A 12319-nucleotide genomic window follows, 5' to 3' on the forward strand; every position below is an offset into this window, starting at 1 on the left:
ATAGATAAGACATATGGAGTCATTGACTCCAGTGACTCAAGTCACTGGACTCAAGTGACATATTAAGTGACATATTCAAGGTCATACAGCTAGTGAGCATCAGAAGCATATATGACATACGTATGATCCAGTATTCTTGGGAGTCTTCAATTATGTGGACACCTGATGGAACTTTCTCTCTTCAAATCACAAGCAGCTTATAGTTTCTTGGTTTGCCTTAATGTTAATTTTATCCATCGAAAAGTGGAGAAACTGAGGGGAACTTCTAAACCACATTTCACCAGGAAGTCGATGGAAGTGATGATGGGGACCTTGTAGTGAAGTAACCACCATATTTTAGAATTTGTGATAGAGAAAAAGTGATGGAAATTGGACATAGTCTGATATGTACTTTAGCTTTTGGGAAAAATTCAATTCAATAATCATTTATGAATTGCCTTTTAATATGTCCCAGCACTGTGCTAGGTGCTGGTGATACAAAGACAAAAAAAAAAAAAAAAGAAATGTTCTTTGGGCGAGAAGGAGATAACATCTACATAGAGAAGTAAATAAAAATTCAATTCAATATAATATATGCCATAACATAAATTATGAAGTAATACATGACAATTAATAACAAATATAATAGAAGTAATATATCATAAAGTAATGTTACTTTATACATTATAAGTTTTACATATTATAAAATATATTCCAAATAATCAAATATTAACAACTGGTTGAATTAGGGAGGTGTCACTAAAACTGAGCCCTAAAGATAATGAACTATTTACTTCCACATGCATTTAAGGAATTGATGTGGTCCCATGGTCTAAAATTCTATAAGGAAAATTATCCAAAGTGGGATAGGAAGTTCTTAAGATTGAATTTATAAAGACACAAAGAAAAAAATAATCTTGTTGAAAAAAAGAGGAAAATTGTCTAAAGAATCAGTGTGTATACACAGGAAATTCATCAACTCAGATTTCAAAAAGACATCTGAAAAAGGGGAGATAAGGGAAAGTAACAGAATGAATCCAAAAGCATGGTTTGGTCCTTTATGAATAACATAGGAGTGCTAGAACTCAGAATGAGCTGAGGTGAGTAAGAAATTTAAATAGAAGTAAAAAAAAAGCAGTTTTGTAGAAAAGAAGTAGATTCAAGAAGAAGCGGGATTATTGTTTGTGGTGGATGGGATGATGATAACTGAAGGAGAATGAAAGGCAACTTATTTTCTATTTTATTTGCCAAGAAAAATCATCTTTGCCCTAGAAAAGAAAGAACAAAAGTAGCCAGTGAGGAATTGACATCTAAGAGAAGCAGGGAGATGATGAGAGAGTGCCTTGCTGCCCTTGACAAGTTCAAGCTACAAGTTTGAGTCTTTTCTCCATATTCATCTCTTTTTGTTTGTCTGTTTGGTTAACAATCTCACTTTAATCAGTCAAATATGTATCATTTACCTAGTTCAGGGAAAAAAGGTCAGCACCCCGAACTCCAGAGTATACAGACAGAATTATCAAGACAGAGAAACAGATCAAGTAGACAGGTTTCCAAACTGTCCATTCCATCCACACCAAATCAACATCTGGGTTTTTCAAAGCCGGGGGACTCTCAACAACGGCTTCCCAGAGTCTCATCTGATCAAATCACAGAACATTTCTCAAAGTGAGCCTCAAAGCAAAGCCTCACATCAGGGATTATATAGCCTTCTCCTGGGTCAGAGAATGTAACCACCCTCTTCACCCACTGCCCAATCACCAAAGTGTGGGCATTCCTGAAAACCAAGCCTCCTGCCACAGGCTCCATGTGATCACCTTCAGCCTATTAGGAGGCAGAGTATATTTTCAAATCAAGGAAGGTTCTCAGAATCTCTGAAGCTTATCAAAGGGCCTAAGGGCAGGGAAGATCTTTACATTTGCATTTCCATTACATTTGGCCCCAAGATCTTTCATGCCCATAGCATAGTCAATTTACTTTTGAATTAGCACTAAACATCTCTTGGGTCACATTTTCAAGATACAGAACTAAAGTTACCAAAGTGGCCACTGGGCCTTAAACAAACACAAAGTACATAGCATTATCACCCCAATTCAAAACAAGAATCCAAATAAAGTTCTCTTGGGTGGAGGGGTGTGTCCTTCCCCTCACACAGCTCCATTCCCTGCTTCCAAGTACAGAGAGGGGGCTGGGCAACAAAACCAACAAGGTGGGGTCCTTGGGGGTCCACGGCACTTCATCCCACCCACCATAGTCACAAGTCCATCCTTTCCCCCGGGTCCCAAACTGTGGGATGCAGCAAGAAAACACATTCAGTGCCCCTGCTTTGCTGCTCAGTTCTTATCTTTTCCTGTGGCTAAATTCTGAACTCCTGGGTTCCTTCTCCTCCTGCAGGCAGCAGCCACTCCTGGCTTCAGGTCCCAATGCAGGCAGCTCACCATTCCTGCTCTCAGCTCAGCGAAGTCCACATGCAGGCCATTCTTCCCTCCTGGTCCATGGCTCCACAGAGTCACAGCTACCACAACTGGGAAACAAACAATTATCCCAGCCCCCATACTTTCCTTTTACTCTGCAGATCCCATCCTCATTGTCATTTTGTATCAGCAAGCACCCCAGCATCCTCAGGGTGGCTGCCAACACAGGTTCTTAGATCTGCTTTGCTAAAGGAAAGCAACTCAAAATGGGTTAACAAGCTTACTTTAATCAGTCAAATATATATCGTTTAACTAGTTCAGGGGAAAAAGGTCAGCACCCCGAACTTCAGAGTATACAGACAGAATCATCAAGACAGAGAAACAGATCAAGTAGACAGGTTTCCAAGCTGTCCAACCATTACATCCATACTAAATCAATATCTGGGTTTTTCAAAGCCGGGTTGCTCTCAACAATGGCTTCCCAGAGTCTCATCTGATCAAATCACAGAACACTTCTCAAAGTGAGCCCCCCATATTCATCTCTCTTGACCACCATATAGCATTTGACACTAACTACCTTCTACTCCTGGATATTCCTTTTTCTGGTTTTTAAAAGTTCTGTGTTTAAATATTCTGTAAAAAAAATGGATGAATGTGATTTTTAATTTACTATCAGTTATCTTTGAAAGATCATAGAGAATGGGAAAGCTATCATAGAACTGGAGAAGGAAAAATGTTCTGACAAAATTCTAGACAATATGGGAATTCACAGTCTAGCATTCTATGTACTGTATCACCTAATTACCTGGGTATATATACATACATACATAATAAATATAAAATTAGCAAATAAAAATACATCCAAAGTAGTTAAATACAAGGTAATTTGGTAGAGAAGGCACTAATGATTGGGGAAATTAGGAAAAGCTTCATGTAGAGGGTACTTGATCTAAACCTTAAGGGATGAGAGGGATTCTATAAAGTGGAGCTAAACTGGGAGTGAATTCCAGTCATGGGAAATGACATAGAGACAGAAGATGGAATATGATTTGGGAAGAACAGAGAGGTCAGTTTAACTAAACTGTAGAGAGTAGGATGGAGAGTAATGTCCAATGAGAGTAGAAAGATAGGTTGGATATAGGTTGCTAAGGCTTTAAAAGCTAAACAGAAGAGTTTATATTATATGCTAGGGGGAAAACAAAGCCACAGTGTTGGTGAGGAGAGAAGTCACATGGTCATACTTGCATTTAAGTAAAATCACTTTGATAGTAGTGGGTAGGATGAACTACATTTGAGAATGACTTGAGGTAAGGAGACCAATTAAGAGGCTATTGCTATGAGAGGTGATGAGGGCCTGAACTAAGATGGTTACTGGGCAGGCAGAGACAAAGGGTCAATTATGAAAGATTTTGTGGAGGTACAGACTTCAAGATTTATAATTCATTGAATATGTGGGGTGAGGGAGGGTGAGTAGTACAGAATAATGTTGATGCTATGCACCTGGAAGACTGGAAGGATGGAGGTGCCTTTGACAGGGATAGATAAATTTGGAAGAAGATGGGATTTGGGGAGAAAGATAAGTTACATTTCAAACATGTTCCGTTTAAGCTTACCTCCCAACTGGGTATTTCCAACTGCATTTCCCATAGACATCTCAGTTTCAACATGTTCCAAAAATAATCTCTCCCCTCAAACATACCTTTCTTTCTCACTTTCATATTTCTATCAAAGGTACTAAAACCCTTTTAGTCCCTCATATTTTCAGTCTCCAAGATGCAACTCTTCAGTATTCTTCATCCCATGTATCAGATCAGTTTGTCAATCTCCTCAGTTCTACACGAATAACATATTTCACTTTCTTTTGTCTTTACTTACAGAACCACTTCCCTAGCTCAAAGTCTTCCACATCTCTTATCTAGACTATTACTACAACCTCCTAGTTGGCTTTATCTTCTAGTCTCTCCCCTTTCTAACTTACTCCACAAAGGTGCCCAAGAGATGTCCCTAAAGCACCCATCTGACCATGTGATTCTTATTCCCAAGAAACTCTAGTGTCTCTCCATTGGCTTTAGGATAAAATCTAAACTCATTTATTCAGCATTTAAATCCCTCTACAATTTGATTCCAGTCAACCTTTCCAGACTGATTATACATTACTCCATTTCATACACCTTACAATAGGTTTTAGCCCAACTAGCCTACTTGTTCCTCATAGAAAACATTTCATCTTGTGTTGTAAAGTCAATCACAAGCAGCCTTCCAGAGGAGCGCTGCGGTGAATAACTTTAAGGTTCTGATCACATAGTGATTTATTTATTTATTCATCAATAAACTAAAGCAAAACATTCACAGGAATATAACATAACAGCTTATTACTAAGGTGTCCACAACTCTTAAACAAAACATATTCAGTAAGTCACAATCTCCTCAATCAATATAAAGTACCCATCTAAAGTCTTCTTTCATCTTGGCTTCCATTCATCCTTAAGTCAATCACCCTTAAGGGATAATCATCCTTAAGCTTATCATCTTTAAGGGGTTGTGGAAAGTACAAAGGCCATTCACCCCTAGGTCACGTAAATCATAATCTCATCAGCACTAAGTACCCAAGTAAAGGTCCTTTCATCTTGACTGACTTCCAAACTCCATGGATCCTTTTCCATGCTCCCAGCTCTTTCCTGGAGTCACCCAGCTCTTGCCTGGATTCACAGGTAGGCAGCTCTCTGATTGATCGATCACAGCTCACAGTGACTAGTCCGCTCCAAGCCCTTCACAGTTTGTGTTTCTAGGAAGACAAAGTTTAATAGAGCTACAACAATATTCACACATATTGCAGGCACTATCATCTCAATTCACTCAATTCTGTCTGATAAAGTAAGACAAACCAACAGACAAATCTTCTGAGGAATTAAACACAAATCAGCAGTAAAGTCCCAGGACTTCTATAAACAGCAGTAAAGTCCTCTCCTAGGACTTCTGGATAAGCAGTAAAGTTGTCTTTTAGAACTTCTGTCTAAAAACAACAGACAAGGCTTTTGTCTGACAGACCCACAGACAGAGTGCTACAGAGTGACAAAATCACAAGCATTCTTGCTCTCAGTTCTGCTTGGTCCCAGCATGTGCTTGAGCTTTTATCTGCTCTGCTCCTTCCTGTTCCCCCTTCCTGTTCAGCTCTTTCAACAAGTTCTTCCCACTGTGGGCTCCATGTGATGACATTAGGCCTATTAAGGGCAGGGAAGGTCTCCAAACTCCCTTGGGCCTATTAATGGCAACACAATGTATACTGTTCCCAACAAAGACTTGATATAATCACAGGAGAGGCTCAAAGGCACTGGAATTACTGAAACAAGGAGCAAAACATCACTTTTCTTGCTATGACATGCGTGCACAGGCTGTTCCCCATGTCTGGAGTGAACTCCCCACTCATTTCTGCCTATTATAGTCCTAGCTTTTTTTCAAATCTTAGCTGAAGTGTCACCTTCTAGATGAAACATTTTTTATCTCTCTAGCTGCCAGTACTCCTCCATTATCACTTTGTATTTACTTTTTGTGTACTTTGTGCTTATTCGAATGATTGCATACATTTTTGCTTTCCTGCCCTTCCCCAGCCCAGTGGAATGTAAGATTTTCTAGGGCAAGGATATTGTATTTTTGTTTTCCTGTATCCCCATTGCCCAGCACAGTGTCTGGCACACTGTAGCTACTTTGATAAATGCTTGTTGAATAATACATATGGCAACTTAAAAACATGTTTGTCCTATCACTCATTAGGGATATTCAGCTTCAGAAAGAGAAGGCTTAGGGGTAAGGACAAGGTGTAGGTATTTGAAATCCCTGAAGGATTAAACTTGGTCTGATTATAACTGTAAGGCAGAACAAGGGGTAGTGAGTGGGAAATTCCAAAGAAGCAGATACTAGTCTTGATATAAGGAAGAACTTCATACAAATTAGAGCTCTCCAAAAGTGGAACATACTTCTCTTGGAGGGAGTAAGTTCTCCTTTACTTCAAGCAAAGCTATATCATAGAGCAACTAAAATAAAATGAAATAAAAATAAAGCTAAAATTAAAAAACAAAAAACCAAGACCACACAATTAAAGAGGGAAGAGAGACTAGTATCCAAAACCAGCATTTCCTAGTCAAGCACCATGAATCCAGTCACAGAACCTTCCAAGCAAGAAGTAAGACTAGAAGAGTCTAGAGCAAATCAAAAAGTATTAGAGAAGAGCAGTTGAGTGTTCTGGCTGAATTTTATCTCAAGGCCAGTTCAGTGTTATTTCTGAGTGAAGAAGATCAATCACCCTAATCCTAGAGATTAAAACAGGAGTTTTTGGTGTGAATAGGAAAAGGTATCCTCATCAAGGTTTTCATTAGACTCTGGAGACAATACTACTGGGGTTGACGTTAAGAGTTAATTTTATTGGACATATTGTAGAAGGTATGCCTATTCAACTAGAAGTTGAACTAGATGGCTTCTGAAATCCCTTTTATTTCCTGAGACATTGTGATAATATATTAAATTGCTTTCACTTACGTATTATGTTTTTAAGGTTTTTTTCTTATATACCAGCTAAATTGTAAAGTCTTTGAGGTCTATGTCATTTGTTTCATACATTTCCACATCACTATTAAATCATAAACTCCCTGAGGTCAAGGACTGTATTTTGCTTTTTTTTTTTTTGTATGCACAATGCCTGATATGCAATAGGCCCTTAATAAATGCTTGTTGACTAACACCAATAGAATGTTGAATCTAAAGTCAGGAACAACTAGTTTTGAATCTTGCTTTTGACTCTTACTAGATCTATGATCATTGGCAAATCACTTTTACCTCAGTTTCCTAATCTGTAAAATAAGACTAATAGTCCCTGTAGAATCCATCTGACAGGAATGCTTTCTTAAAAATCAGATTTTTATTGATAATTTTTGTTTTTAAATCCCCTAGGTCTCCCCAACAGGGGTGTTTTGAGACTCTAAAGACATAATGGTTATAAATCACTTTGCAAATACTAGAGCAGTATGTGGCTATCACTTATTACCATTAGTGATGACTGTTATTGACTGACCTCTAACTTGAGTGACTGACTCAGATCATGTTGCCCAGTGGGGAAGAGTAAAGCTTCACCTACAAACTTTCCACATCTGTAATGAGGAAAGCTTTATGCCATTTCACTACCAAGAAATACTATGGTTCAGAGAGAAAACATGAGCAGAATCTAGCTGGATGGAAAGTCAGGGTATAAGAGGGCCCAAATGCTGAGTTAAGTATTTATTCCCAGGAAGTAACTCATCTCTTCACGGGCACAAGGGCTAGTAGTGTTTGACTGGCTACCCGTCACCTGCTTCCACTTTGCAGTGCTTAGTGAAGGCAGAGAACAGTAACAATCAACCTGGGCCTCTTTATCAGACAATTGCATGTAGGTTAGATGGAGATTACCTCTGGATCATGGACATTGCTCTTAATTATAATAATGAAGGGTGCTGCTTCAAGATTTGAAATGAGTCCAAGGAGGGCTGGTTTCCTCTTCTCTCCATGTGTCTTTGTTAGCTCTTCTCCCTATCTCCAGCTGATTTTATGCCATTTTAAATATACAAAGCACAGAGGAGGAGACATTTCAAAGTAACTGAACTACAAGGATAACTTGGTAACAGTGCAAAGTGAAGGATTGTTTTGGCATTTAAGGCAAGGAACAAATGAAGAGATTTTGCAACTTTGGAGATTCAGGATTAGCTTCCACCATCCACTACAGTCTTATTTATGAGCGAGAGGATGAGACAAAGTGTTGCTATTTAGAGCTATGATAATAATAATTTTGGAGTACATAGAATCATACATTTTGAAGCATTTTCACATACATTAGTTTTAAATAGGTGAGGTAGTGAAAGATTATTATATTGAGGAATATGAAGCCTGCCCCAGGTTGCATAGCCAGTGTGGGGCACAGGCAGGTTTAGAACCCAGGTATCTTACCTGTTTCAGTGATGCTTTGTTAGACCAGGGTTCCCTTGGAAGAAAATGTATCCATCAGGGTATGCTCTTTCAGAGTTTAGGTTTTGGGCAGAAACTGTTTTCTGGAATGTACTTAAACATATTATTGACCGTATCCAAGTTTGTGTCTTAAACGTAAAGTTCTTAGGCTGTGTTTGTCCCAAAAATTTCATTAATTAGTTTAAGGACCATATCTTAAACCTGTGGTAGAATTTGAATGCTGATGGGACTAATTCCTCACATCTTGGAAAATTTTATAATAACGTTTGAATTTCATTTGAAAAACAAATAGAACAGTTCTCTAACATTTAATCATGTGTCTATATTCAGCCAGCAGATGGCAGCAATGTAGGATTTTGGGCATCTTTTTGAACAGGAAAATATCTTTACAAGTACAATGGAAACCTTATTAATTCATACTCCACTAATTCAGAGTTTCTAATGATTTAGCCAGTGCTAGGTTGAAACTGAGCTTGAAAATATTTATGAAGGGTTTGGTAAGTAACTTACCAATGTAAGAAAGAATGTGGGTGAACATGTTTACTTAAGGAAAGAAATTATTTTAAATTTAGCATATTATTTGTTTATAGGCAAATAAAATTCTTCTAAAGTTCTATTCTGATGCTTCATTTTGCTATGGAAGTGTGATCCTGGTTCTTGAAGGCCAGTGAAATACAAGTTCCCAATTTCTATGATATCCTGTCTTGTAATTCCTTTTCATCAATTTAGGCTGATCTTTCCCCAGTTAATATGAACAAGTGAGTTTTTATGGATATGCTTTCAGGAGAAAGAGGTACTCTCTGTATAAAACACTCTCTATATGTCTGAAAACTTATTAAATTATCTCTGTAAGTCTGGAAAAAAATGGCAGTGAATAAGTAAATATTTTCCCTGTTCCTCAAATGACTCCTCCTCTTTCTCTGTCCAGAAAAGTGTTCTGGTTTGGTAGAAAGAATCTGGACTGAAAATGAAGGAGTCTGGGTTGTTGTCTTGGCTCTGCTACCATCCGTGCCACCTTGGGAAAATCACCACCACTTCCTACTTTTTAAAAATAATGGGGTTAGACTGATCTCTAAGGCCCCTCCCAGTTCTAAGATTCTTTAGTTCTCCCAAGAAACCTGTCTGACACATGCACAACTAAGGGTCAATATGATTCTAAGCATATAAATGAAAAAGAAAAGCAAAGGTTCATGGAAAATCACTTTGATGTATGAAACACATGATTTCTAGACTAATTCCTTGGGGAGTCCCTCTAGTAGGAGTTAACTTGTCCCTTGTGTGTAATCATTAATGAGGTTTTTGTAAAATGACAGAGAACATTCTTTGATGATGTTCAATTTCGAAATTACAATCTTTCTTTAAAAAAATTAAAAATCACTTAACTTCACTTTCAGTGTCAAACCTAAAGACTTAACAGGTTTCCAACACATCTGAGAATTCATTAAAATTCCTATTCTTTTGTTCTCTTTGACTTCTGTTGACTCTAAGCCCCTTGCACTGATTCTTCAACCGTGCAAGAAGAGCTAGGAGCTACACACATACAATGCTTATTTTTTGATGCAGAATAATTTTTCTCCCTGGGCCAATGTTAATTACAATGTCACTCCTCAGTGATAGTTACAAAAGCTTTGAAAGCTAAGGAAGGAAGGAAGGAAGGAAGGAAGGAAGGAAGGAAGGAAGAAAGAAAGAAAGAAAGAAAGAAAGAAAGAAAGAAAGAAAGAGAGAAAAAAAGAAAGAAAGAAAGAAAGAAAGGAAGGAAGGAAGGAAGGAAGGAAGGAAGAAAAGAAAGAAAGGAAGGAAAAAAGGAAGGAAGGAAGAAAGAAAGAGAAAGGAAGGGAAAGAAAGAAAGAGAAAGGAAGGGAAAGAAAGAGAAAGGAAGGAAGGGAAATGAATAAAGAAAGGAAGGAAGGAAAGAAAGGAAGAAGAAAGAAATCTCAAATTGAGAGTGCTGCAGAAACACCTAATGGGCACAGAGATTAACTTCCATAGCACTTGGTAAAAAAAAAAATGGTAATGAGTTCATGAATTTCAAAAAGTTAAGTTTGTATTTGCAGAGTACCTATCTCCAAAGGATGACCAATGCCCTTTTAACAACTACCAGGAGACTGTTTCCTTCGGGAATAGCTAGTACCTAAATTCTAAACACAAAGAAAGTAAGGCTTTTATGATTGTCGGTACTGTATTTTGCTGCAGTCATTTTTTTGTCCTTTGTTGTAGTAGAAAAGTTACCATGGATATGAAGCAAGTCCTGAGGAGTGGTAAAAGTCTCTTTCTTTCTATTTCTTTCTATGAATCTAACCCAAGCATCTCAGAGTGCAAGGTAGTACAAGGGTATGGCAGTTGGCAGTCTTGTCCCATGTTTACAGGAACATTTCCAGTAAGAAGACTGTGGCTATTGATGATATTGGGAATATGGTAATTGATCCCCTAAGATTAATAGGGTAAAATATTATATTAATTCATGGTGGAAATCTCAGAGTCAGGAAGAGAATAGACCTGAATTTCAGAAATCATCCATCAACAACCTTTTTTTTTTTTTCCTAAACACTTATTATTGTATTTTGGGTGGCACGGTGCATAGACTGTCTAACCTGGAGTCAGAAAGTAGAGTTGAAATCCAGCCTCAGGCACTTACTAGCTGTGTGACCTTGGGCAAGTCACATAACCCTGCTTGCCTCAATTCCTCATCTACAAAATGAGTTGGAGAAAGAAATGGCAAATCATGCCAGTATCTTTGCCAAGAAAAACTCAAAAGGGGTCAAGAAGAGTTGGACATGACTGAAAACAACTAAGAGCAAAGCAACATTATACATCAGGTACCATGGTAGGTGTTAGAGATGTACATGTAATGAATTGAACAATGCCTCTTTATGAGATGTATACATTCTTACATGGAAGGCGACAAGTCCATAGATTACTCTGTACAGAATGTCAGTCAGTTGGTCAATAAACTCTTAATAAGTATCTACTACATGCCAGATATTATACTAAGCTAGGGGAATAAAAAGGAGAGACAAATAAATAAATATGTATGTACAAACAATCTATATAAAGGGTAGATATGAACTAATTAAGAGAGAGAAGGCACTAGAATTAAGAGGGGTTGGAAAAGGTTTCCTGTATAAGACAGGATTTTAGTTGGGAATTGAAGGAAGCCAGGGAACCCAGGAGGTGGAGACAAGGAGGGAGAGCACTCCAGGCATGGGGAACAAAGAAAATGCCCAGAGTTGAGTGATGAAGTATGGATCAAAGAGTATGTAGAGGGGAGTAAGGTGTAAGAAGATTGAAAAGGTAAGGGTGTGTAGCACTAGGGCTAGGTTATAAAGGGCTTTGAACACCAGAGGAGTCTGGATTTGAATAAATATAAAGATAATAAATACACATTAGTAAAATATAAGGTAACTTGGGAGGAAGAGCATTAGAAGTTAGGGGAGAGGATGGGAATTAATAAAGGCTTCATGCAGAATGAGATTCTGTATGGCAAAGGAGAGGAAGGAGTTCCAGAACTGGGGGATGGTCAGTCTAAAGACATGGAGTTGGGAGATAAACTGTTATGTTTCAAGAACAGAGAGAAGGTCAGTTTGACTGGATTTCAGGGTGCAGGGGATAGGGTGGAGATATCTAATGAAGAAAACTAAGCAAAGAAGTTCATGTTTAATGTAGTCAGTTAGGTGGTAGAGTGGATAAAGTACTGTCCCTGGAGTCAGGAGAACCTGATTTCAAATCCAGTCTCTGAGACTTACTAGCAGTGTAGCTTTGGACAAGTCATTTGACTTCTGCCTGCCTCAGTGTCCTCAACTGTAAAATGAGGATAATAATAGCACCTAACTCCCAGGGTGGTTGTGAATATTAAATGGCATAACTTTTGTAAAGTGCTTAGCCCAGTACATTTTTTTCCTTCCTTCCTTCCTTCCTTCCTTCCTTCCTTCCTTCCTTCCTTC

Source organism: Petaurus breviceps, unplaced genomic scaffold, assembly GCF_028583685.1.
Source record: "Petaurus breviceps papuanus isolate PSGF00001 unplaced genomic scaffold, PetGlider_PUasm1.0 38, whole genome shotgun sequence".
Lineage (NCBI taxonomy): Eukaryota > Metazoa > Chordata > Mammalia > Diprotodontia > Petauridae > Petaurus > Petaurus breviceps.